This window comes from Mustela nivalis, assembly GCF_964662115.1.
Source record: "Mustela nivalis genome assembly, chromosome: 17".
NCBI classification, from domain to species: Eukaryota; Metazoa; Chordata; class Mammalia; order Carnivora; family Mustelidae; genus Mustela; species Mustela nivalis.
In genome coordinates, this window is record NC_139036.1 from 19,822,143 (window position 1) to 19,847,711 (window position 25,569).

General features: G+C 37.0%; 1 protein-coding gene and 1 long non-coding RNA gene across 2 annotated transcripts in view; one reads left to right on the forward strand and one right to left on the reverse strand.

Moving 5' to 3' along the window:
• SSH2 (slingshot protein phosphatase 2) overlaps positions 1-25,569 on the forward strand; it is a 252,619-nt gene that overhangs the window by 62,906 nt on the left and 164,144 nt on the right. The window lies entirely within an intron of this gene.
• On the reverse strand, positions 582-10,615 carry LOC309851679. Its single transcript, XR_014304858.1, has 3 exons — positions 10,503-10,615; positions 2,793-2,899; positions 582-746 (listed from the first exon to the last, which is right to left on the reverse strand). It is a non-coding gene; the product is annotated as an uncharacterized lncRNA (long non-coding RNA).

Genomic DNA, 25,569 nt, shown 5'->3' on the forward strand with positions numbered 1-25,569 from the left:
CTCTGCCTTCTGCTCAGGTCATGATCCCAGGGTCCTGGAATGGAGCCCGGAATTGGGCTCTGCTCAGCAGGGAACCTGCTTCCTCTCTGCCTGCCTCTCTGCCTACTTGTGATCTCTGTCTGTCAAATAAATAAATAAAATCTTTAAAAATAAAAAATAAAAAAATCTTACCCTCTTGAAGCGACTTATGTGAAGAAAAATGAGATTTATAGTAATCTTGGGTCTACAAAGGCTATTTTACAAATTACCCTTATCATTTAACCCACAAGTTCTCATGGTGTCTGCACATTAGAATCACCTGGTGACCTTTTAAAATAATTTAATGAGAGTCTCACCCAGTCCAGTTAAACCAGGATCTCTGTGAGTGGGAGTTATTTTTTAAAGTGGTCTCAGGATTATTCTAATTGAGTGAGGGATTAAGAACGACTGTTTTAACTAGCTATGCTAATTTTTACACCACCTAAAGCAGAGCTCCAGTCTGCAATGTCTGTAATATGTTTCCTTGAAGAATGGACAAAATAAGACATCGACCAGAATCCTAAGAGTTGACTTTGCATTTGATAACTCAGTTACAATGCATTTAACTTTTTTTATTCAGTGAAATTCCTTGGCTAGGCTTATGTTAAAAGAGGAGCGAGATACTGAAATTTGATGATCCAAATCCTCAATGAACGTGTATCAATTAAGGACCAGGTTTTCCATGAAGTTACGAAGACTTATGCTTCCTGTGTCAGTAATGCTGGGAGCTAGCATAAACACAAAATATTAAAGATCACTTTTAGACTTTGTATATTGTGTTTTTTAAAGTAAAACATACATATAGAGAAGTGCATTTATCTTGCACTTTTATGTATATCTTAAAGAATTTTCACATACATCCAAAAACTGTGTAACCCATACCTAGATCAAGAAACATTACCACTCCCCTCCACCAATTCCCCCTTCTGCCAACACCCCTTTTCTCCCTTTTAATCACTATTCACCTTCCCAGCCATCATCACCCTCAACCCACAAGGTAACCACTATCATGAATTCTTGACCATATGATTTTGATGTGAGCATGCGCCTGTGCTCTTTAGATGACCCTCCTTGGCCCCCAGAATCAGGGCTCAGCATCATGTAATAAAGAGCTCAGGCTCAAGGTTCAGACAACCCGGGTCAGAGTCCCAGCTCCACTATTCCCTGGTTTTGTGACTTCACTTCTCTAAGCCTCACTTCCCAATCTGTAAAATGGGGATAATCATAATACCTGTCTCAGAGAGTTGTTAGAATTAAATGAGATGACTTATGTAAGGTACCTAGAGGGCCTGGCATATTTTCTGTGCTACATAGAGAGCAGGGGCAGATGTAGGATTTCCTGGTGTCACCAGCTCTTCCATAGAGCCAGGACAGTGCCACTGTTGTCCATGTTTATTGTCCAACTCTGTAGGGGAGGTGAAGGAAAAAATGGACATCTTATCCTTTATTTGCCTTGTGGCATGAGTAACTTGCGGCCACTTCTAAAATATACTCTTTAGGGGTGCCTGGGTGGCACACGTGGTTAATTAAGCCTGTGACTCTTGGTTTCAGTTCAGGACATGATCACAGGATCGTGAGATCAAACCCAGCGTTGGGCTCCATGCTCAGCATGGATTCTAATTAAGACTCTGCCTCTCCCCACTGCACACGCTCACATGTGTGCACACGCTCTCTCTCCGATAAATATTTTAAAAATAAATAAAATTTATTATTTAAATTTATAAAATGGTCAATGAAGGGCCAGAAATGTTTTCCTATACATTCTTGTATTCTCCACAGTGCCTAGCATAGGGATTTGCAAGTTGCAGATATTTAATGCCTTGGGTAGTGGAATCTAAAAATGATGCTTCAGCCACAGCATGCATTCCCCTGTGCTAGATTTATATTGGTTCAACTTCTGGTCCTTCTTTTGACCCGAGACATATTTTGGAGATACCTGGCACCAGGATACAGAATGTAGCAGTGAAACGATCGCAAGCACACACCAAGAGGTTGTTCTGATTTATAAATAAATCAGGAACCAAATAAAAGCTCCGACGAACTGAGTTATCCAGCTTTCATAATCTGAGGCAGGATCTGTTCAGGTGTACTTGTCCCTTATTTTGGTTTAGGAAAGCAAGAAAATAAGAAGATGGCATGACTTAAAGTTTTTTTAAATTAATAAAATTATACAAACTACAAACTTTTTTTTTTTTTAAGATTTTGTTTATTTATTTGATTGAGAGAGAGGACAAGTAGGCAGAGGAGCAGGCAGAGAGAGAGGGAGAAGCAGACTTCCCACTGAGCAGGGAGCCTGATGCGCGGGGTTCCATCCCAGGACCCTGGGATCATGACCCCAGCCGAAGGCAGATGCTTAATGACTGACCTACCCAGGCGCCCCCAGACTTCTTTTAGATTGTAGTTTGGAAATAATTTACCCTTTGAAAGGTGAGCAAGGCAATCTATTTAGCACTTAGTATTTGCCAGACATTGTAGGTGATTTTCATACAAGTTAGTGTTGGATCCAAGTCTTTGAGGTTAAATACTTTTAGTATTTCCCATTTAAAGCTGAAGAAACAGAGCCTTGCCAGAGGTATGTGACCATGCTGGTAGTGACAGCTGAGTCTGCCTGACACTCTGAGCTTTTATCCTTATGCTGTATTGCCTTTGTCCTTGAATGGAATTATTGTTATTCTGGTACTAGGAGGTTGGGGGCAAATGGAATAGTGGTTCTCAGCTTTGTTTTTGCAACCGAATAATCTGTGGAGCTTTTTGAACATAGACTCAAATCTCACCTTAGCAACTTTCTCATTCAGTGGGTCTTGGACATCTTTATTCTTTACAGAGGTCCATAGGTGGTACTTCATGCAGCCAATGTTGAGAATCATGGTTCTTAGAAATTCTGTAGGGAGGAATTACAAGATTACAGATCTGGGGGCATCTGAAGACTGAATTTAGGATATTGTAAAGACACACTGTTGACAGAAGTTTAGGGAAAGAGGAGGTAGCTTAGTAACAATCAAGTTATGTTTCAACAGGTTAGATAGTACGTATCACCAGCAATTGGATATATATCACTGGAGTATTTTATAGCCAGATTAATTCTTCATTCTGTCTATGAATTTCTGGAGTGCTGCCACTGTTGTACTCAAGCACAGTCCTTCTCAATCCTAATTTGCTTTCCCAAATATCTTCTTACTCGGTGGTTGGGGTGAAGTCCTAGTGAATTTGCAATTTCAGACTATTAGGCAAGAACTGCTAACCCTGGAGAGAGCAGTGGGTGGCCCTGATTAAGACAAATGTCATGGGAGAGTTATAAATTTAACAAACTCTTAATCTTAATGGATCCTATCTTCTGAATTCCTCCTAATGCCTTTTGTTTGTTTTGTGTAATTTTATAGCATACTTTGGCAGTAGAGAAGGGTTAGTAACTTTTCCTTTCACTTTACAGTTAGGAAAATTGAGCTACAAAGGCCATGCTGAGAACTATAACTAAAATAATGGCTAACATTTGTTGAACCCTAACCATGTTCCTGATTCTGTAGGAAATGTTTCTACATGTATTATCTCATATTACATTTCTGATGTGAATAATGTTTTAGGGATAATGAAACTGAGCTCATTTATTCTAGTTATTTGAGTCTACTCTTTGGCAGGTACCGTGCTAGACAATGAGTATCCGGTGGTGAACAAGTCAAACCCCATCCTTAATGGAACTTACAGGGGGAACATACTTAATAAAAAATAAGTATTCAATTGCAAAATGTGACAGTGCAATGAAAAATACAAATGGGGAAATAATAACAAAGCAGAATAGCCATTTAGATAAAGGATGGTCAAGAAGGGCCTCTCTAGGGGCGCCTGGGTAGCTCAGTGGGTTAAAGCCTCTGCCTTCAGCTTGGGTCATGATCCCGGGGTCCTGGGATCAAGCCCCGCATTGGGCTCTCTGCTCAGCAAGGAGCCTGCTTCCTCCTCTCTCTCTGACTGCCTCTCTGCCTGCTTGTGATCTCTGTCTAACAAATAAATAAAATATTAAAAAAAAAAAAAAAAGAAGGGCCTCTCTAAGGGTGATATTTTAGTTCAGAATAGTTCAGGGATTTGCTTAGTGTCACACATCTATTAAGTAGTGAAGTTCAAGTTTGATTTCCAAAGCTCTGCTCACCAAGCTATACAGCCTGTCAGATACATGCTTGGAATCTACCCCAGGCTTGTGCCTCTCCTGTTTGGTTTGACAAGCTTTCCTATCATGGCACTGTACCAAATTTCCAGGAGCATCATAAAATTTATGATTATGAAATTATAATAATAATTCTTTCCTCCTAAAATGCACTAGAAGGCAGCAGGGAGAAGGGGTAGTAAAAATATTGCAAGCAGTATATGAATTTCAGCAAATGAGAGAGAGACATAGCCCCAAAGATCTGGAAATCTCTGCTATAACTGTACTAGGTACATTTGCATGAGGAAGTGCTCTCTTGGCATGCATGGGCTGGAACTGGAATTTCCACTTTGGATCAACATCTTATTTCCTGGCCTTATGTGAACTTAAAGAACTTGAAGGGCTGATCCAGGAGCCAGGCAGAAGACATCTAAACAAAGAATCTGACTGAGAAATGTTACATGGTGGCTAGAACCTCAAGATACTTGGGGAAAATGTTGGAAGGAAGGGACATTCTGCTCTTGGGAAGGGAAGGAATGAAGTAAACAGTGAAATACAGCCTTGAATTTAAATGCTGCTGTCTTCTTTTCACTCTACTGCGATGCTTAATTTGCCAAGTTACTTTCTCAGAATTTTCCAGCAGAGTCCTCTTAATTCCCCCTTTGCTCCAGAAGAATTTGTCCACTTACTCTTTTTCCTCCCAGGAAATAACTGATTCTTAAGCTTGTCAGATTCTGTAGAAGTGTGATGCAAATTCTTAAACCCTGGATTATGAGCCTAACTGTAGATTTGAATAGTGCTAGTATAAATTTATGTTTGGAAAAGATCTGTGCATGATATTCATGTATACATCTTAACTTGCTGATTATATTGGTGAAGATTATAAATCCTGGCCATCTAACAGTTCAGTCAAAAGTTATAATAATGTCCAAACTCTTTGACATAGAAATCTAATTCTTGAAAACTTCTTCTAAAGAAATTATTTTAAAAGAATAGTACTAGGGGCGCCTGGGTGGCTCAGTGGTTTGGGCTGCTGCCTTTGGCTCGGGTCATGATCTCAGGGTCCTGGGATCGAGCCCCGCATCGGGCTCCCTGCTCCGCAGGAAGCCTGCTTCCCTCTCTCTCTCTCTGCCTGCCTCTCTGCCTACTTGTGATCTCCGTCTTTCAAATAAATAAATAAAATCTTTAAAAAAAAAAAAAAAAGAATAGTACTAAAATTTTAGTGAATATATTTGATAATAGGAGAAAAGGAATGGTTAAGTAAACTATGGTTTAAACTATTAACTCTGAAGCCTTTAGACACAAAACCCAGAGACCATAAAAGAAAGCATTAATAAATTGAAATACATAAAGCCAAAAATTTTACTTTAAAAGATCCTATAAACAAAGTCATAAGACAACACATTGGAAAAAGCTTTTCAACACATGTGATAAAGAGCTAATTTCTATAATACATAATGTTCTCTACAGTGTTTTCTAAAGATCAGAAACCTAACAGAACAATGTGCAAAAGAAATTAACAGACTTTCACAGAAAGATATAGAAGTGGCTCTTTACCATTTGCAAAAACATTCCATAGTCCTCTTAACCAATACCATTATTTACCCATCAGATTGGCAAAGATTAAAAAAATGTGATCTTGTGTTGTACTGGAAGGGACAGAGGGGAAGCTGCAATGCTATATATTGTTGGTGGACTGTAAATTAGAATGACCTCCTTGGGGGATGTTTTGGAAATATCTTTCAAAATTCTGTTATGTCCATAGCATTTGCTCAAGAAATTTCATTAGGAATTTATCCTCCAGAAATTTTCCTATATATGTGAAATTTAATATATTCAAGGATATTCATTACAAAATCATTTGTAATAGTGAAAAATTCAGAATATCCTAGATGTCCCATCAGGGTGTTTCCATATGAATTACTGTGGAATCATCTCCTGTTGTTAAAATACCAAGCACATGACTCTTGATTTCTGCTCAGGTCATGATCTCAGGGTCGTGGGATCAAGTGAGGCTTCACGCTCAGTGGGGAGTCTCCTTAAGGATTCACTCTCTCTCCCTCCCCCATACCCCTCCCCATCTCTATCTCTCTTTCAAATAAATAAATCTAAAAAAAAAAAAAATGATGCAAATCAGTATGTGTGTATCATTTGTATGAAAAAAAGAATTAGAGGGAAAAGAATATATTTAGATCTTTAAATATGCTTTGATTGTATCTGGTAATATATATAAAAATTAGAAAGAGCAATTGTCTTTAGGGAGAAGCACTTGTTGGCTCAGGGAACAGATGTGAGATGGAGACTTATTTAATGTTTATCATACTGCCCTTTTTTGAATTGTGTACCATATGCATGTGTTACCTCCTTTAAAAAAAATACTAAAATAAGGCACCTGGGTGGCTCAATTGGTTAAGGGACTGCCTTCAGCTCAAGTCATGATCCTGGAGTCCCAGGATTGAGTCCCTCACTGGGCTCCCTGCCCAGCAGGGAGTCTGCTTCACCCTCTTAACCTTCCCCCTCTCATCCTTTCTCTATCTCATGTAAATAAATAAAATCTTTAAAAGATTAAAAATACAAAATAATTAAAAAGAGGGGTAGAACAGAATTTTATAGTCACCACTCATTCATTCCACAATTATCTTAAAAGAAAGAAGAGGGGGTGTGCCTGGGTGGCTCATTCATTAAGTGTTTGCCTTCAGCTCAGCTCATGATCCCAGGTTTCTGGGATCAAGCCCTGCATCAGGCTCCCTGCTCCTCAGGTAGCCTGCTTCTCCTTCTCCTACTCCCTCTGCTTGTGTTCTCTCTCTCACTGTATTTCTCTCTGTCAAGTAAATAAATAAAATCTTAAAAAAAAAAAAAGAAAGAAGGTACTTTCCTTAAATTGCCCACAGCTTAGAAAAGGAGACATATCTAAATAAGATTATTGGGGTGCCTGGGTGGCTCCATGGGTTAAAGCCTCTGTCTTCAGCTCAAGTCATGATTCCAGGGTCCTAGAAGCGAGCCCCTCATCTGGCTCTCTGCTCAGCAGGGAGCCTGCTTCCTCCTCTCTCTCTGCCTACTTGTGATCTCTGTCTGTCAAATAAATAAATAAATAATCTTAAATAAAAAAATAAAAAATTTAAATAAGATTATTAAAATGTAGTGTAAGTGGAATAATGGAGATGGGTGTGCTAGGTACAATGTGGCCCAAGGAGAGAGTAATTCTTTCCATTGCTTGATATGACAAGTTTAAAAATTCTTTCCTTTGCTTGATATGACAAGTTTAAAAATGAACAAAAATGAACAAAATTCAAAATTTGACTCAGTCGATGAATCATGTGACTTGATCTCAGGGTTATAAGTTCAAACCCCATGTTAGGGGTAGAGATTACTTAAAACAATCTTTTAAAATAAAAATTAACAAAATTTACATGTATACTCTGTAACTGTGCAAAAGCTGTATAAATAAATACCAAAAAGAGGAATTAAAACACACAGAAAAAGCCTTAAATATAAGGAGTTTCATTCAAATGGTTAGGAAATGGAGGGCTTTGGGAATATCACAGTTGTCTTATCCATATTTTAAAGACAGTGGGTTTTTTAAAATTTACTTTAGATTTTTAAAAGTCAAGTAATCCAGTACCTAGCTAAGCTAGGGTCTCTAGAGTCTTTTACTTGTAGTCTTAAAGATGAGAGGATAGGAAATACTCTGTTTGCCCTAAATTAATATGTGGGATAAAAAGACTCTTTATCATATGTACCTTTTACCTTTCTGCTCCATTTAAGCCTAATCTCCCCAGGCTAAATGTGAGGAGCCTTGGAACTGATTAGTGTACAGTTGATATCAGTGAAAGTGCTCAGTGATTTTCATGGGGGGTGGGGGTGTCTTTTCAACTTTTGGTACATAACTTTTTTTTTCTCCCTTCTCAAAGATCTTCTTTAACACTAACAGACCTCCACCAGGGCCATTTTTAGATGTCTTAAAAGTGAACTACAGAGCAGTCGGGACTATATTAAGCAATTCTGGAACTCAGAATTTATGGCCCTTCCTGTTATGAGCTACATATAATAAGGAAATACCAATTAAAAGCCACATAATCAAATATGATGTTGCTGTGTCATAATAATTTAAATTCTACCGTGTGAGTTAGGTCCAGGTCTTATGATCAGCTCCATCTCTCATTAAGTATATTTTAAAGCACTACTGCTTCATTTTCTTCTTCATTCATTTCCTTCTTCATTTCCACTGGTCTGGTTCTGTGGCTCTGCCTTGAACTATTTAAACTGGCTTAACCTGGATGGAATAGCGCTAGGCACAATACCAAAAGTGGAGCAGAACTGGCCTTGGTACTTCCTTCGCTAACTATAGTCACACTTCTTTGCCTGACCCCTGTACCTTAGGGCATGACCTTAGTTTCCATTTCTTGTGTATATGGTTACCTTTCTCCCATTATTCTTTCAGCCAATAAATATGTACAGAATACTTCCTATATGCTAGACAGTGTGCTGGTTGTGGGGCTATAGTGATGCTTAAGACAAACATGGTTCTTCCCTTTGAAACTTACATTCTAGTAGAAAAAGTGGCATTAAACAGCTAATTAGGCACTGAATTTTTAAATTATAATTGTGATGGATTCTGAAAAGAGGAAAATACACCATACTGTGAGACTCTAGCAGGCTGGGACCTGACCTCCTTAAGGGTTAGTGGTCAAAAGAGGGCTTCCTCGGGGAACTAGTGTTTTGAGTTGTGCTCTAAAAGATGAGTCAAAGTCAGAGAGTTGGGTGGGGAAGGAAGTACTTAACAGATGAGGAAACCTATGGCATATTTGAGTGACCAAAAGAAGGCCAGCAAAGTTGGAACACAGAAGATAAGGGAGGAAATAATACAAGATGATGCTAGTGAAGTCAGCAAAGGCCAGCTGGTAAAGACTCTTGTTAGCTAAGTTAAGGATCTCGGTATTTATTCCCTGGACAGTAGGAAGCCATTGGAAAGTTCAGCTGGGGAGTGAACCAGTTAACATTTTAAAAAGATCTGCCTGGCTGTACTCTTGAGAATGTACAGAAAAACAAAGTCCCAGCTGTCTATGGCTTTTTGTTTTTCTGTGATTTGATTTGATTAACTCGTCTGTTGGGGGATGGAACTCTTAATAAGAAGAAAGTTGATAAAAAGTCAGTATGGTGTAGTGGTGAAGAGTGTCTGACCCTGGATAAGTTGTTTTCCATCTCTAAGTCTCAATTTTCTTATCCGAAGAATGGAGATAATAAATAGTATACCTGCCTTGTGGGGTTATTGTAAAGATTAAATGAGATAATGTCTGCTAACACTTAGATTAAGGCCTGGCATATTGTAAACCTATAATAAATGTTAGCCACTGTTATAATTTAGCAGTCTCACAAAAAGGTTCATCTGTTCCTCTGAGAAACACCCACTCTTGGTGGTCCATGAAGTAGCTTTCCATCCAAAAGTCACATGTGGACTTGCCTATTCATCACCATTGGACTGTAGGAATCTGGCCTAGTCAACTGGTAAGGAAACATCATGCTTATGGTTTACTTTTACAAATGTCATTTGAAGATGATGGAAACGGAGGCTGAGGAATGGTTGTTTGCTTTAATCCTAGCTATGGTTTTGCTTTGAAGCTGGCTTTTCCACAAATACCAGTGATAGGGTCTGACACAGGAAACTCAACAGAATGTAGTTAGTTGCTTGGAAACATCTGTATTCTTTGTTTCTCACAATGCTAGGTAACCAGTATGTGTAATTAGACTGCTGAGCAAAGCTTCAGGTTGATCAAGGTTAATTGTTGACAGTATGTGAGATTGTTAATAATGTCTCCCCCAAAACTGCTTTTCCAAAATAGATTGTTCCAGCACCACAAAAGAATTAAATGCCATTGATTTCTTTATTCAGTGAGGTGTAATTTTGGCCTGGAAACTGGGATCTTCCAATTTAATATTTTCTAAGAAGTTAGTACACAGAAAATGTGTTTTCTCTTTCATTTTGAAGTTTGCCATTCTCACTGCCTGACTTTTGCTATATTTAGCCTGTTCTCTAAAATTATACATTTCTGCCTATGATCCATTTTGTGAAACTAGGGAGAGTGGCTAAAGCATGTCATTTTTCCTAAGAATCCTGGGGTGTTTGGGGTAGATGGGAATCTATTCTAAAAGTTTACAGTGAATCCAGACACTACCCAGAAAGTCTTTATTTTATGTCTAAATTTGCCTAAATTTGTAATATGTCTAAATAGCTTGAGAACATGGTAGGGCAAGATTTTTGAAGGGAGTTTTGTTGCCAAGTGCTACAAAAGAAAAAATTGAACATTTCTTATGCAGTCAATGAGAGTTCACTGCAATCAAGTTTACTTACTGAATTTGTCAAAGACTTCCTGTGGCGAGATGGTTCACAGATGGTGAATAATTCCATTTTAAAAATGAAAGTGAGCTTTGTTTCTTATTTCTTCTCTTGTCCAATGTGGTGGCTCTACCTGCATAGTTTTTTTTTTTTTTTTTCTTTTCCTGTTCCTCTGTTGAGTCATAAAGACAGACCCAAAAGCACCATCTATATCGTTCTGGCAGTGAAGAGGGTGTTGAGTGAGAAGGGACTGGCCAAAAACAGGGCTTTACCAGCTATTGCAGGAAGATAACCAGAGGTTTTACCATATGTAACTACCTTCTTTAAAATTATTAAACAATGCATTATATAGCATTACTGCTAAAACCTAAAACAGTGTGGGCTTATGTTGATTTAGAAAAATATTCATATACAGATGCTGTAACAATGTTGATTTTTTAAAATTTTCTCTTTCATTCTGTTTTTTGTTTTCCTTGTCCTTGTTTTGAGTTTGTCTGGCTCAACTTCAAGAAGCTACATTGAGGAATGTACCAAGTTGCAAATGTGTATTACCTGGAACTTCCTGGAAGCTGAGCATTTGATTTCTATAGAAATTTGCTTACCCAGCTTTAAGAAGAATAATAATGAGAAAACTAAGTTTATTTTATTTCTATTGACTATTACTTAAAATAACAAAAGGAACTTAATCCTCACACTTCTTCTTATCAACCACTTAGTAGTATATGCCACATATTGTTCTGGATACTCTAGATCTCTCTGTGAACCAAACCAAAAAGCACTGCCCTATAAAGCTTATAGTCTAATTCCTGACCATTTCCCCTTCTGCCTCTGCCAAGAGAAATGCTGAGCTCAAATCCTAGTACGACTAGGTTATCTGTCACCTTGGGAAGTCAGTTCCCTTCCTTCACCCTTTAACTTGTAAACGTAGTAATCATGTCATGTTATTCATTTGGGTATCTCAAAAATCATCCATTGCATTCGTTGAATAAGAGGAAATTTTCTTGTTAATTGCTTGGATTTACATACACTCGAAGAAGCCTTATGCAAAATAACCTAAAGAAATTTTGTCCCAGGATTTACCAGTATGTGTTTCCTGGTATGTTTTTGCAATGGATATGGCTTAACATCAGCAATAATTTATAGTATGAAAGCCAAGACCACATGAGTTTATAGAATTTAATCTCACGTATGTCATCACGGTTTAGGGGAATGATGAAGGAAATGAAATAACAGAGTTCTCTCACGAGATAGCTGCTGCTTATTTGATATGGTCTGCTTTTCTTTTGGGAGCTTGTTTATTCTACTCTGTATGATTCCATGGTGCTAACAACCCCCTTGGCCCTGCTTTTCTACCACTAGGACAGCCATATGTCCCTAGACCCATGTCAGTCTGGTCAAGGTACCCACTTTGCCTAGATTCCATGGTGGATCCAGAGTAGCATGTGAACCAAGCGGGGCCAATCAGGGTCATGTTAAGAGATAGATACAAATGCTTGCGGCAAAAGGATTAAGTTTTTTTTTCTGGACTCTCTGATTAAGAGGATGATAATATGCTTGGTGTGGTTGGTGGTCATCTTAACTACCACGTGGAGACAGTCTGCCTAAGATTAAGAAGGAAACAGAGTCCAAAAAGAGAGAGGGGAAGATAAAGACCTAATGACACCATTGCATTTCTGAATCTCCCACTCTCCTTAGATTTACCAGTTATGTGCACCACTACCTAACTACTACATTTTTCTTATCTACAATCTACAGATTGCTTATAACCAAAAGCATCTTGTATAATACAGTATCTTACCTATTATGATAGTCATTTGTGTTTGCTAATATTTCTGGTTCTCCTTATTCTAGATAATGGTGGGATTGATTATACTTCCCTTGGGAATTGGGAATGCTCACATAACTACTTTGGCAAACGAAATTTGTGACTTTTGCCACTTCTGAGTGGAAAGCTTTAAGTCTTAAGAGCTGATGCATGATTCTTTATATTCCATTCTCCCTGCCATAGTGACCAGTCATGTCCTTGGTGAGTGAAGATAACATGGAGTAAAATCTCCACTAATCTAAGATGAACATGTAGTATAAATGAGAAACTGTTACTATCTTAAGCCACTAAGACTTTGATGCTATGTGTTATTACAGCCCATTTGATTTGACATTTGTATGAAATACATTTTTCTATGTTAAAATTTTCTAAATATTTCAGGTGAAGAAATATTTTAGTACAACATCTAAAAACACTAATGTCCACAGAATGAGGTTATTAAAATATTTAGTATACATAGTTATTCTAGTTCGTTATTAACATTACAGGTTAGAAGTAAACAGCAGTGTTTCCTAGTTTACCATACAGGAGTTAAATCTGCTTTTAAGGCTGTGACCTCTGACCAAATTATAGTTGCCTTGTTTCATATTATATGGCAGGACAAAGTCTATAATGACAGATGTTTAAAACTCAGACACTATGTAAGCACTCTGGCCTTGCCCATGACAACTTCTCTTATGTGACCTGAACAGTAGGGTATATCCCTTAACCAGGCCTTGCTCTCTGAAAATAGGGAAACCAGACAAGTAGGAGGAAATGGTTTAAGGACAGATTGAACAAAAGCTTGATTTGCAGCCTTGTAGGATCAGTATGAAACCCTTGAAATTAACAGAGGCCTTGGTAATAACCATCAGGGAAGCTACAGTAGTTGCAAAATGTATAATGTAGGTAGCGATGAGCTCTGAATATGAACATTTTGAGTCATGCCTTTTTGATGCAATGCCTTTTGTTCATGCTACATAAAACATGCTGGTGGTGGGTATTAAGAAGGGAACATATTGCATGGAGCACTGGGTGTGGTGCATAAACAATGAATTTTGGAACACTAAAAAAAAAAAAAAAGCCCCAGTCCTAGACTTTAAAGGCAGTTGTATAAAATTTTTTCACCAAAATATTGGGGAATATTTTGCTATTAAGAAAAAAATTATATACACACACATGCACACATATTAATTTATTTATTGTAAACTTCAGTATCTGTGTTGGACTCTCCATCTTGTGTGAAGAATAAAATATTCTCACAGGCAGAGCACATTGAGTTATTTTTCTACCTGTAAAATGGAAATACATTTTTTTTTTCCCTTTCAGGGTATCTTGGTGGCTCAATGGTTAAGCGGCGAACACTTGATTTCTGCTCAGGTCATGATCCTAGAGTTGTGAGATCAAGCCCTGTGTCGGGCTCCCCGCTAGGCATGGTGCCTGCTTAAGACTGTCTCTTTCCCGGGCACCTGGGTGGCTCAGTGGGTTAAGCCGCTGCCTTCGGCTCAGGTCATGATCTCAGAGTCCTGGGATCGAGTCCCGCATCGGGCTCTCTGCTCAGCGGAGAGCCTGCTTCCCTCTCTCTCTGCCTGCCTCTCCATCTACTTGTGATTTCTCTCTGTCAAATAAATAAATAAAATCTTAAAAAAAAAATAAAAAATAAATAAATAAATAAATAAAAGACTGTCTCTTTCCCTCTTCCCCTGCTCTTCCCCCTCCAAAATAATAATAATAATAATAATAATAATAGGTTTTTTTTCCTTTTCTTACCTCTCCTTGATTGTGCACATGGGGAAATGTGGTAAATAATGGTATATGGTAAATAATGTATTTGAGGTAGCAGCATCTTTGAATTCAGAGGACAAGATGCATTGAATGAAAGGGCATTGGTGATTCTGGTTCTATCTGTGATCTTTCCATTTACTTAGCTACAAATTTGACCCAGGTTATTATTTAGCTCTTGTTTCCAGTTTCTTATCACCCTGAATTCCAAAGTTTATTGGGTATAACACATTTAGGTATTCTTGGGTTTTTATTGCCTTGGTCGACTAATTATTTGCTTTATGTCCTTATTGCTATGTAATAGACCAGAATGTTATCCTTCCATGGTTTTTTCATTTTTGTGAAGTCCATTTTATTCATTTTCCCTTTCCTTACCTAGAAGCTTTTTTTTCATAATTTGCTTTCATATTTTATTCAGTAAGTATTTAGAGTATGTATTAGGTCCTTTACTCTTAATTAATAAGGATAAGTTGTGAATATATATAATTATAATTGAAGAAAGAAGAAAAATGCAAGAAGAAAGAATAGGACTTTAGGAAAGGAGAGCTAATACCCAATCAAAGGAGATCAGAGACTTTAGGATTTTGTATGATTTTTCTTCCTAAAAAGCAGGAACGTAGTACTTGATGTAAGAAGGGCAAAGCAAAATGTGTTTTTGACTAAAGCATATTCCTAGGGTACATTGAAGTGGTTTGAATTCTGAATGGACTCTTTCAGACGCTTGTAGATGGTATAGGAGAAGAGAAAAATGAAAGTGCTTGGAGTTCTTATAGTTGATGGTTCCCCCAATAGCAGAGGCAGAAACTGCTGCATAGTCCAAGGACCAGTTGGAAGAGAGAGGGGGCAATGGGCTGAATTCAGTCTAATCTGAATTTCATATCTGTTGTAATTTTTAAAAAATTTTCTAGCTAGTTTTCCATAGGCTTCTTTATGATTTAAAATCCAAAGGCTACATTAATAGCCTGTGAGGTAGTCTTCATGACAGCACTCATACCAGAAATTCGATGGAAATGTTTTACTTAAATTTGTTATATTCTATAAATGAATGACGAGGAATGGAAGAAGCCTTGAGGAATAAGTGTTAGAAAGGAGTTAGGATTTTTACTGCAAACAGCATAAAAGCTGGGACCTACGATGTGCAGTCAGTATGTATGCATAATGAACACCATTAATATTATTTTGTTTCCCAACTACTTGTAGTTACAGTTTATTTTTCTTATTTGCTTCTGATTATTAGATTGATTATCAGACTGAAGCAGGGACTGTATCTGTTTTATCCCCAACATCTAGCCCTGTACTTGGAGACTAGAGTGACTTATGAGACAGTTCTTAAATAAAATGGGCATGTATGTCTGAAGCATCATGTCCTGTATTTCTGTGGTGGATTCATTTAGAAGACAAACCATAAGTGACTCTTAATCTCACAAAACAAACTGAGGGTTGCTGGGGGGAGGGGGTTTGGGAGAAGGGGGTGGGATTATGGACATTGGGGAGGGTATGTGCTTTGGTGAGTGCTGTGAAGTGTGTAAACCTGGTGATTCACAGACCTGTACCCCTGGGGATAAAAATATGTTTATAAAAAATAAAAAATTTAATAAAAAAAAAAAAAGAAGAATCTAAGAATGTCAAGAGTATATAGAAACAGATTTTGCTTTTCTCACACAAGCTTTTTGAAGTATGGGGAAAAAAGTTGAATATTTATAACCTTGGCCTCTCTACATTATAAGTGTAACTGTTATTGGCATTGGTATTTATTTTAATCAATATAAGGAAAAGAACCATAACTTTTGAATTAGTTTGCCTAACCAATCCCCTGATATGAAAATGTCATGGGACTAGTTCACATAAAATAGAATAGTTTAAGAAGTGGAAATATGTTTAATATTTTACTTATGTGAAATTGTGTTAAACCCTTGACTTATGCAGGCTAAGAAGTAACTATTTATGAGCCCACCATTGATTACTTATTAAGTTACCTATGCAGTGCAGTTGTTCTGCAGGCTGAGGATCAGATCTGAATATATTACATAGCTTTCATAATTGTCACAGGTAACTATTAATAACTGTTTACTTGCCATTAGATTGTGCATACTGAGTATTCAATTATGTGTCTCCTCAAAACTATGAAAATTGGAACACGTGGGTGGCTCAGTGCATTTAGCCTCTGCCTTTGGCTCAGGTCATGATCTCAGGGTCTTGGGATAGAGCCCCACATCGGGCTCTCTGCTTAACAGGGAGCCTGCTTCCCCCTCTCTCTGCCTACTTGTGATCTCTGTCTGTCAAATGAATAAATAAAATCTTTAAAAAATAAATTTTAAAAAATCTGTAAAATTGAAAATGATCACTTTATAAAAATTCAGTTTCATGGTGCACTCTGTGGAAGCACTTATTTGAGATTGGTGATGACTATGTACATGTGTTCATATCATATACATAGATAAAACTGTAAGCCACTATTGATTTTCTTCAAGACCTAGTTTTTCTTATGGTTGGTCTCTTAAATCTTGCAGAATATATAGCATGGACACTTTTTTTTTTTTAAGATTTATTTATTTTTTAGAGAGAGAGAGAGTGTGCACATGTGAATGGGGGATGAGGGCTGGGCAGAGGGAAAGCATTTTCAAGCAGACTTCCCACCAAATGTGGAGCCCAACTTAGGGCTCATCTCACAACCCATGAGCTCATGACCTGAGCTGAATGAAACTAGGAGTCTGATGTTCAACTGTTGAAGCCACCCAGGCACCCCAGCATGAATGCATTTCTGTCTGCCATCTCAATTTACTTTGATAGCTTGAGAATTTTTTTTTTAATCTGCAGTATACTTTATAGCTACTATTTTATTCCATATTTTATTGCATAGTTTTGGTTGACTCTAAGTTATATGAAATAGTAGCTTGCAATATTTCATCTTACCAGACCTTACTCAGTAGTCTTAGGTATCTTTTTCATGGGATGTTCAAGGCGTTGTTTATCAGGAAAGTTATGTTTCCAGGAAATTAGGGAAGTAATAAATATTTCTTGGTGGTTGCTTCAGAGTGTTTACTGACCAGGATACTCTCTGGGGACTGTCTTTTTAAAACTGCTTTTGCTTCCATGAGTTGTATTCTTATGGCATTGCTGGTGCTTTTTACTGGTTTCTTGAATTTTCAAATATAGCTAAATCCCTGTTGGGGCTGTACTTGTTTCTCAAGAAGAAATATATAATGACAGTGAGGATAGATGTTTTCAGTTAAGCTTTTTTCTACTAGAATCTGTAAATAAGGGAAGGAGCTTCCTATCCGGTATGCCCATCTTGCCTTTTATGGTTTGCCTTTTTAATCTCCTGTTTCCTCCCCACTTCTATTCAGTTCTGAGGGGAAAATCTAGATTGAAGAATACATTACTAATAGATAACAGGATAATTTGTTGATAATTTGTTGATGATTTGACTATATCATCACAGACTTCCTATAGTTATTTGTCTTCGATTGTCAGAATTCTATTGAGCCAAAACATCACTGATGAGGTTTATCCCTAACTCGCTGTAGATGGAAGAAGGAAAGGATTATATTGAAAAGTTGGTTATAGCTTAAGTTTCTTCAGTCTTAGACTGTTAACTGGTGAGGGGATGGTGGGAGAGATGCATCAATAATATTTTCCCAGAGTATATATGTATGTGTGTGTGTGTGTGTGTGTGTGTGTATATATATATATATACATATATATATTCTAAATATAAATATTTTCTAAAGTTATCTCAAGGTATAAAATTCAAGAACCAAAGAGAAAACTTTTTGAGGTTTATGCAAAATGAAAGGGAAAGATAAATAGCAGTCTTAGGGAAGTAAAAATGAGGCTAGAAGGGAAAATGGGGAGACATTTTTAATGAAATGAAAGACACATTTAATGAAAAACAATAGACACATAAGAATGAGTAACCAAGGGACGCCTGGATGGCTCAGTTGGTTAAGCAGCTGCCTTTGGTTCAGGTCATGATCCCAGTGTCGTGGGATCGAGTCCCACATTGGGCTCCTTGCTCGGCAGGGAGCCTGCTTCTCCCTCTGACTCTGCCTGCCACTCTGTCTGCCTGTGCTCACTCTCGCGCTCTCTCTCTCTCTCTGACAAATAAATTAATCTTTAAAAAAAAAAATCTTAAAAAAAAAAAAAAAGAATGAGTAACCAAGAAGCTTCTGAGGTGGGCTAGATAATCTAAAAATTGACAATACATGATTCTGATGTTTAACAAATTAGAGGGGAAATTCAGATGACTGAATAGTTCTCTCTCATAAGATTCTACCTTCCTCTTAAACAACGTTTTGTAATCATGCAGTTCTAGTTAGAGTTATATTAGTGAGGGAGGTGTTCTTATTATAGTCGAGTTGGTGGGTTGTCAAGGTTAATGGGGACTGTGAGTGTAATTAAAAGCTTCCTGCAGGGGCACCTGGGTGGCTCAGTGGGTTAAAGCCTCTGCCTTCAACTCAGGTCATGATCCCAGGGTCCTGGGATCACAGGCTCTCTTCCTCTTCTCTCTCTGCCTGCCTCTCTGCCTTCTTATGATCTGTCTGTCAAATAAATAAAATCTTTTTTTAAAAAATTAAAAATTAAAAAAAAAAGCTTCCTGCAATAACTTGCCAATTTTTTTTCCTCTGTCATTTATTTCCATTAATAAAATAAAGCCAGGGGTGTTTTAACTGCAGAAGACTATTAATAATTGGATTCCTTATGATATTCACTGTATTAGCAAAAATCACTAGGTAGGCCTCACTTATATTAGGAATTAGATCACATTCTGATTTATAACTTCATATTTTTTTCTTCACTTTAGTACCTCTGTTTCACTTCAAGTAAGCATGGAGGCTTTTGTTTAAGTACTCAGTCAGCTTTTTTACCACTTTCGTTTTTCAGTCTTTTGTTTTTGGACACCAAATAAAGTTAAGTGGCCTGCCCTGTAGTCTTAGAGGTCGAATCAGGAATTAGAATAAGGAGTCATTAGCATCTGATCTTCTCTTCATATTTATTAACTGACTATACTCCCCAGAATTTAATTTATATGTTAATTACTCAATATTAGGCACAAGCCTTATTTTATTTTTAAAGATTTATTTATTAGAGAGAGAGAGAGCACAAGCAGGGGGAGGGCAGGCAGAGGGAGAAGCAGGCTTCCTGCTGAGCAAGGAGCCCCACACAGGACTCCATCCCAAGACCCTGGGATCATGACCTGAGCCCAAGGCAGATGCTTAACCTACTGAGCCACCCAGATGTCCCACACAAGCTTTATTTTAAAGTTACACACAGCAAGGCGTGCCTGGCTGGCTCAGTTGGTGGAACATATGACTCTTAATCTCAAGGCTGTGAATTCAAATGCCACATTGGATGTAGGGCCTATGTAAAATACATACATGCATGTATGCACACATACATACATACACACATAAGTAAATAAAGTTGCACACAGCAGTCCTCTGTATCTTGAGCAGTCCTCTCAAATCTTTCCACCATAAGTTTCTCAACAGCAGAAGAGAGTGAATAGGAAATCTCTGACAGTCTGGGTATACAGAGTTTAAAGGAGTCTATTATATGTCCGAGATTTATTTGAATTTTCAGTTTACTTCAGATTTCTTGCTTATATATCTGTATCTCTGTTGCTACAAAAATGTTAATTACCATTGGGTTCCCTGGGTGGCTCAGTTGGTTAAGCATCGTACTCTTGATTTTGGCTCAGGTCATGATCTCAGGGTTGTGGGATTGAGCCCCACGGGTAGATTCTGCTCTGGGTGTAGAGCCTGATTAAGATTCTCTCTCTTCCCCCCCTGCCCCCACGCTTAAAAAGAAAAAAGATTTTAAAATATTACTTCCAATCAAGCAAAACTGATGCCCTGAGAATGTGATTTATATTCATCCTTTGATTTCAGTTAATTCCTACCACACTGAGGCATGACCCTGGAATACTTGTATCCCAGTTTAAAAAGCATGGCTCTAGAGAAAAAGAACATTGAACAGGAAGAGTTGTGAACTCGAGCTGAGTTCACATGACTATAGCAGGAGAAGCTGCTATTCAAAGAGGAAGAAAAGAGCATGTCTTTTACTCAGGTAGCCACCTGCCAATAGAGACTTTTACTGGTTGATCTTCCAACTTATTAATTATGTCTCTTTTAAAACATTGGTTTGATGATATGTGTAATCTTCCACCTAATATATCAGAAGACATCTAATTAAGAAAAGAAAAAGAATAAGAATCTGTACATTTCTCCCATGCCCTTACTCCACATTTTTAAAGTTTTTTTCTGATTATAATACATGATCATTGTAGAAAGTTTAGAAAATATAAATGATTTTAAAGAAGAAAGTTACCACATATAACGCACATCCCATTAGAAATCTGCTTTTTTTTTTTTTCCAGTAATTCTCACATGCTGATCATGTTCTCATTTTAAGTAAACAGTATAAATTTAGGTCTTAATAAAATTCTTTTGTTTGGTAATTTCTTAATTTACCCAACTTCTCCTGTCTTTGTACATTTAAGGTGGCTTACAACTTGTTTGCTATTATGAATACTCTGCATTTGGTATCCTTGTATAAATCTTTGGGGATATTTCTGTTTTATTTTTGTTTTTGGTAGAATACATTTCTAGACATGAAACTATAAGGTCAAAAATAGGAACAATTTTAAAGCTCTTGATACAAAGTGCAAAAAAAAACCCTGCCCATTTTCATGACCTCTTTATTAGTTTTATCTTAAATAATTTAGTAGAGAAAATACAGTACAGCATCTTTATTTGAATTTTTTTTTTTTAATTTCAAGCTAACCATATTTTTACTTCCTTTTCAGCCCATTTGTATCTCTTGTGAATTCTCTTTGCCCAATTTTCTGTGGGGATTTTTGCTCTTTTTTGTTGATTCTTTGGAATTCTTTGTTTTTTGAAACTATTAATCCATTTTTTAAATATACGGTGAAACTATTTTTCTCAGTTTGTTAAACTTTTTAAAAATTTTTATTACTTTCCTCTCTGTGAATATCCTTTTATATTTGAATATATGGCATGGTTTTAAAATGTGTGACCACATACTTAAGAACATACTCAACCATGTGAAGATACTAAAAAATAAATAGGTGAATTGTATGGTATGTGAATTATATTTCAATAAAGATTTACAACAACAACAAAAACATGACTATGTGCCAGGTATTTAGATATAAAGAAAAAACATGGTCCCTGTCTTAAAAAAGCTCACAGTTTAATGAGCCCTTTTATCCTTTTATTTTCTGTAAGGATTAGAGATAGGTATTACCACTCCCAGAAAATAAAATAAGTGGAATGCATTCTAAAAGAAGGGAATGATCATTAGGTCACTAATTCCTGTTATTGAGAACATTGCCCCATTCATTCTTGTTTCTATCAGAATTGTTATGCAAGCCTCTGAAATGATTGACCCTGTGAAAATATGCAACAGGTACTGCTATGAATATTCTTGTGCTAAGAATTTTTATTACATTATTGTATTCGAATTATGCATAGTAAATAATGTTTGGAGAGTGAATCTACAACATGGAAAATGGGACATCTTTGTTGAAGGATCTGTTCCACTGTACTTGAGTAGAAGTAAGCAAGGGACGAGGAGAATGAAGGGAATTATAGGCAGAGAGAACAGTATACAAAGTCTAACATATACAGTGGCCTGGCTTGTTGAAGATACTACCAGAATTTCATGATAGCAAAATTTACCTGCAGCTGAAATACCTAATATCTGAAACCAAATGTTATAATTTTCAAGACACTAACTGCTATCATTTTCCAAGGAAAAAGAAAATACTTGTGATACTAGCATTGATCAAGAGTGAAAGAAAACTACTTCCAGCTAATGACAAAGTCAACCTACTACTGCCCTTGAATCTTTAATGACAGACATTTTGCAAGAGATCAAAACAGAAGAAATGTTCAGGTACTTTGTAAAATCGAGTCTTAGCATCTAAAAAGTTTGATGGCATTCTCAACCCTTTTATTTGGAAGTTAATATTGATACTATGTTAGTGAGACCTGAGGACTCCCACCAACACCGCCATATGACAACCCTTCAGCCTAATAAGTCAAATGTACATATAAGAACCTCTGTCTTGTTAACTCACCTCACTCTGACTTTAAAGGGATGAGTCCTTAAGACCAAGCCCATCTTAAGTTGACCAAAAGGAGAACCTAGATTGAAATCATGGTCCAGCTGATATATACATTGTTAGTCATTGGATGAGTGGTGGTTAGGATGTGCCTGAGATGGGAGGGGAAGCTTGAGGTAAGCTAGCCAGTGATGAGTGCTGCTGTTGGCATCCCAGCTATGTTTGTGATGAATAAGCACATGTCCCTGACAGCTAAGCCAGGTTCCTAATGTATAACTTCTCTTGATCCATTTTGCAATTAAGAAGCATTTTATACCAAAGAAGGCTATTCTGTGAAAGATTCATATACTAGCTAAAGGTTCTGTTCAGGTTTGAAAGCACTAAAAATGGTCTTTAAACAACACAGGATGTTTTCTCAGTATTTTCTGTGGATGCAGTGTCTCTGGTTCAACTACAGAATAAACCTTGACTTGTCTGCCCTCTAGTGGAGATCTGTGGTTATACTGAGCAATGTCTTCTGGCTTTAGGAAGAGTAGTACCTCATTTCTCTTGATTGGCTTTGACCTCTACTTCCTTAAAGAATTTTTATTACCACCAAAGCAAAATATTTATAATTTTGTTCCACTTTCTAAAACGCTGATAAATACCTTCCATAGCGTCCCCATGGGATCAGGCCTAGATCTCTGCCTTTTGCAACTCCCATCAAGGCAAGCCCTGGGTTCCTACTCAGCTGGTCTGCTCACCACCACTCCCAATAGTGCTAAATGTAGTTCTGTTTTCCTTCCTTTTGCTCATGTCTCAAATGTCCTGTTCGTCTCTGTGCCTCTTCAGATCTTATGCTTCTGTCAAGATTGGACTCCTAGCTCAGTTCCCATGAACACTGTACCCACCATGAGATCTCTCTTCTGAAATTCTGAAATGTACTTCCTGTGCCATGCATTTACATTGTACTTGTTGTATACACTTATCAAATATAATAGCCAGATTAACTCCTTGACTGTGGTACTGTCTCACATTTCTTTTTGTCCCCTGTGGACTCTAGCAGCTTTTAGTGAATATGTTGATTATTTATTTGCCAAAGATATCCCATATCCTGACTCTGTCTTTTCCCCTGTTAATGACTGAATAGCTAATTGTCTAGATTTAATATGAGTACAAACAAAATGGCAGTGCATTTCCCACTAACCAAACTAGCCTTAGCAATACATCTGTGTCTTAAATATTCTAATTTCTTTTTGATCAGAGCCCTGACTGTATCAGGATTTGGTTTATCAACTCCTTGGTTTGAAAATGACTTTGGAAAACTTGAAAAAATTATGCTGTTAGCTCAGTAATATCTGGTAGACAATCAATGTTCATTACCCTTCTGCATGTGTTCTTTGGCTGGCTGGCTTGCTTGCTTTTTAAAGTATAGTTGGCATATTATATTGCTTTCTCCAGTTATATACATTCTCCAGTTATATACATTATGAAATGCTCACCAGATAACTGTAATTGCCATCTGTCACCATACGAAGTTACTACAATGTTATTTGTACTTTTCTTCCCCACTACTTATTTATTTTATAACTAGAAGTTTGTACTTCTTAATCCCCTTCACCTATTTCACCTATCACCCCAGCCCCTTCCCTCTGGCAACTTCTAGTTTTTTCTCTGTATTTATAAGTTTGTTTCTCTTTGTTGTTGTCGCTCATTTGTCTGTTTTGTTATCTTATTTGTCTGTTTTTTTATCTCTAGCTGACTTATTTTATTCAGCAAAATACCCTCTAGGTCCATCCCTGTTGTTGCAAATGGCAAGATCTCCTTTTTTTTTTTTTTTTAACAGCTCAGTAGTATTCCATTTGACATCTGTATCACATTTTCTATATCTGTTTGTCTACTGATAGACACTTAGGTTACTTACATATCTTGGCCATTATAAATAACACTGCAATAAACAGAAGTCTGTATTTATCTTTTCAAATTACCACTTTTATTTTCTTTGGAAAAATGCCCAGAAGTGGGATTACTGGATCATATAGGACTTCTATTTGTAGTTTTTTGAGGAACCTCAATACTGTTTTTTCAGAGTGGTTGCATTACTTGACATTCCTACCAACAGTGCACGAGGAGGATTCCCTTTTTCTACAAATTCTTGCTAACATTTACTTCTTATCTTTTTGATACTAGCCATTCTGACTGGTGTGGGGTTATGATCTCATTGTGGCTTTGATTTGCATTTCCCTGAAGATCAGTGATGTTGAGCAAGTTTTCATGTATCTGTTGGCCATTTGTAAATCTTTTTTGGAAAAATGTCTATTTAGGTCCTCTGCCCAGTTTTTAATTGTATTATTTTGGGGTGTTGAGTTCTGTGAGTTATTTATATATCTTGGATATTAACCTCTTATTGGTTATGTCATTTGCAAATATCTTCTTCCATTCGACAGGTTACCTTTTCATTTTGTTGATGATTTCCTTTGCTCTGCAATAGCTTTTTGTCTTATGTAGTCGCAATTGTGTATTTTTGTTTGTTTCCCTGGCCTTGGGTGACATATTCAGAAAAATATTGCTAAGGTTGATGTCCAAAAGATTACTACTCTCTGTTTTAAGAGTTTTATGGTTTCAGGTCTCACATTTAGGTCTTTAATCCATTTTGAATTTATTTTTCTGTATAGTGCAAGATAAGCCTGGTTTCAATTTTTTACATGTAGTTGTTCAGTTTTCCCAACGACATTTATTGAAGAAACTTCGATATTGTATTGTATATTGTTGCCTCCTTTGTTGTAAGAGCACACTGACATTTTAAGAGTAGGTTTATTTCTGGGCTCTCAGTTCTATTCCAGTGATCTATGTTTCTGTTTTTAATGCCACTGCCTTACTGCTTTGATTACTATAGATTTGTAGTATAGTTTGAACTCTGGGATTGTGATACCTCCAGCTTTGTTCTTCTTTCTCAAGTTTTCTTTGGCTTTTAGTCTTTTGTGGTCTTATCTCTGAATAGTGTTTCAGGTTGTAACTTTGGTTAATTGTATTCTAATTCTTTATATCCATAAACAATTCAAATGTGTAATATTAAGAGAAACTTTAATAATCAGATTTTACTTAGCCTCCCCCAGATCTTATCAGTGCCTTTTCTATTTTTAAATTCCTTGGGGAGGCATGGTAATTATATGTCACAGAGGACTGAAATTAAAACCAGAAGGCAGTCTAAGCAATTAAAATGTGGCTAGCAGGATGCACACACACAAATACACACACACACACAAGAGATGATATAGGTGAAAGGGGCATGCAGGCATTATTTCCAGGGTGAATCTAAGACAGAGCTAGGAGTTTTAAATCAAAGCTTATAAGCACAGAAAAGATTTGCTGTAGGTGAGATGATATTCAAAATATTTAGCAACTAGTATGGTACGTTTATAAACCAA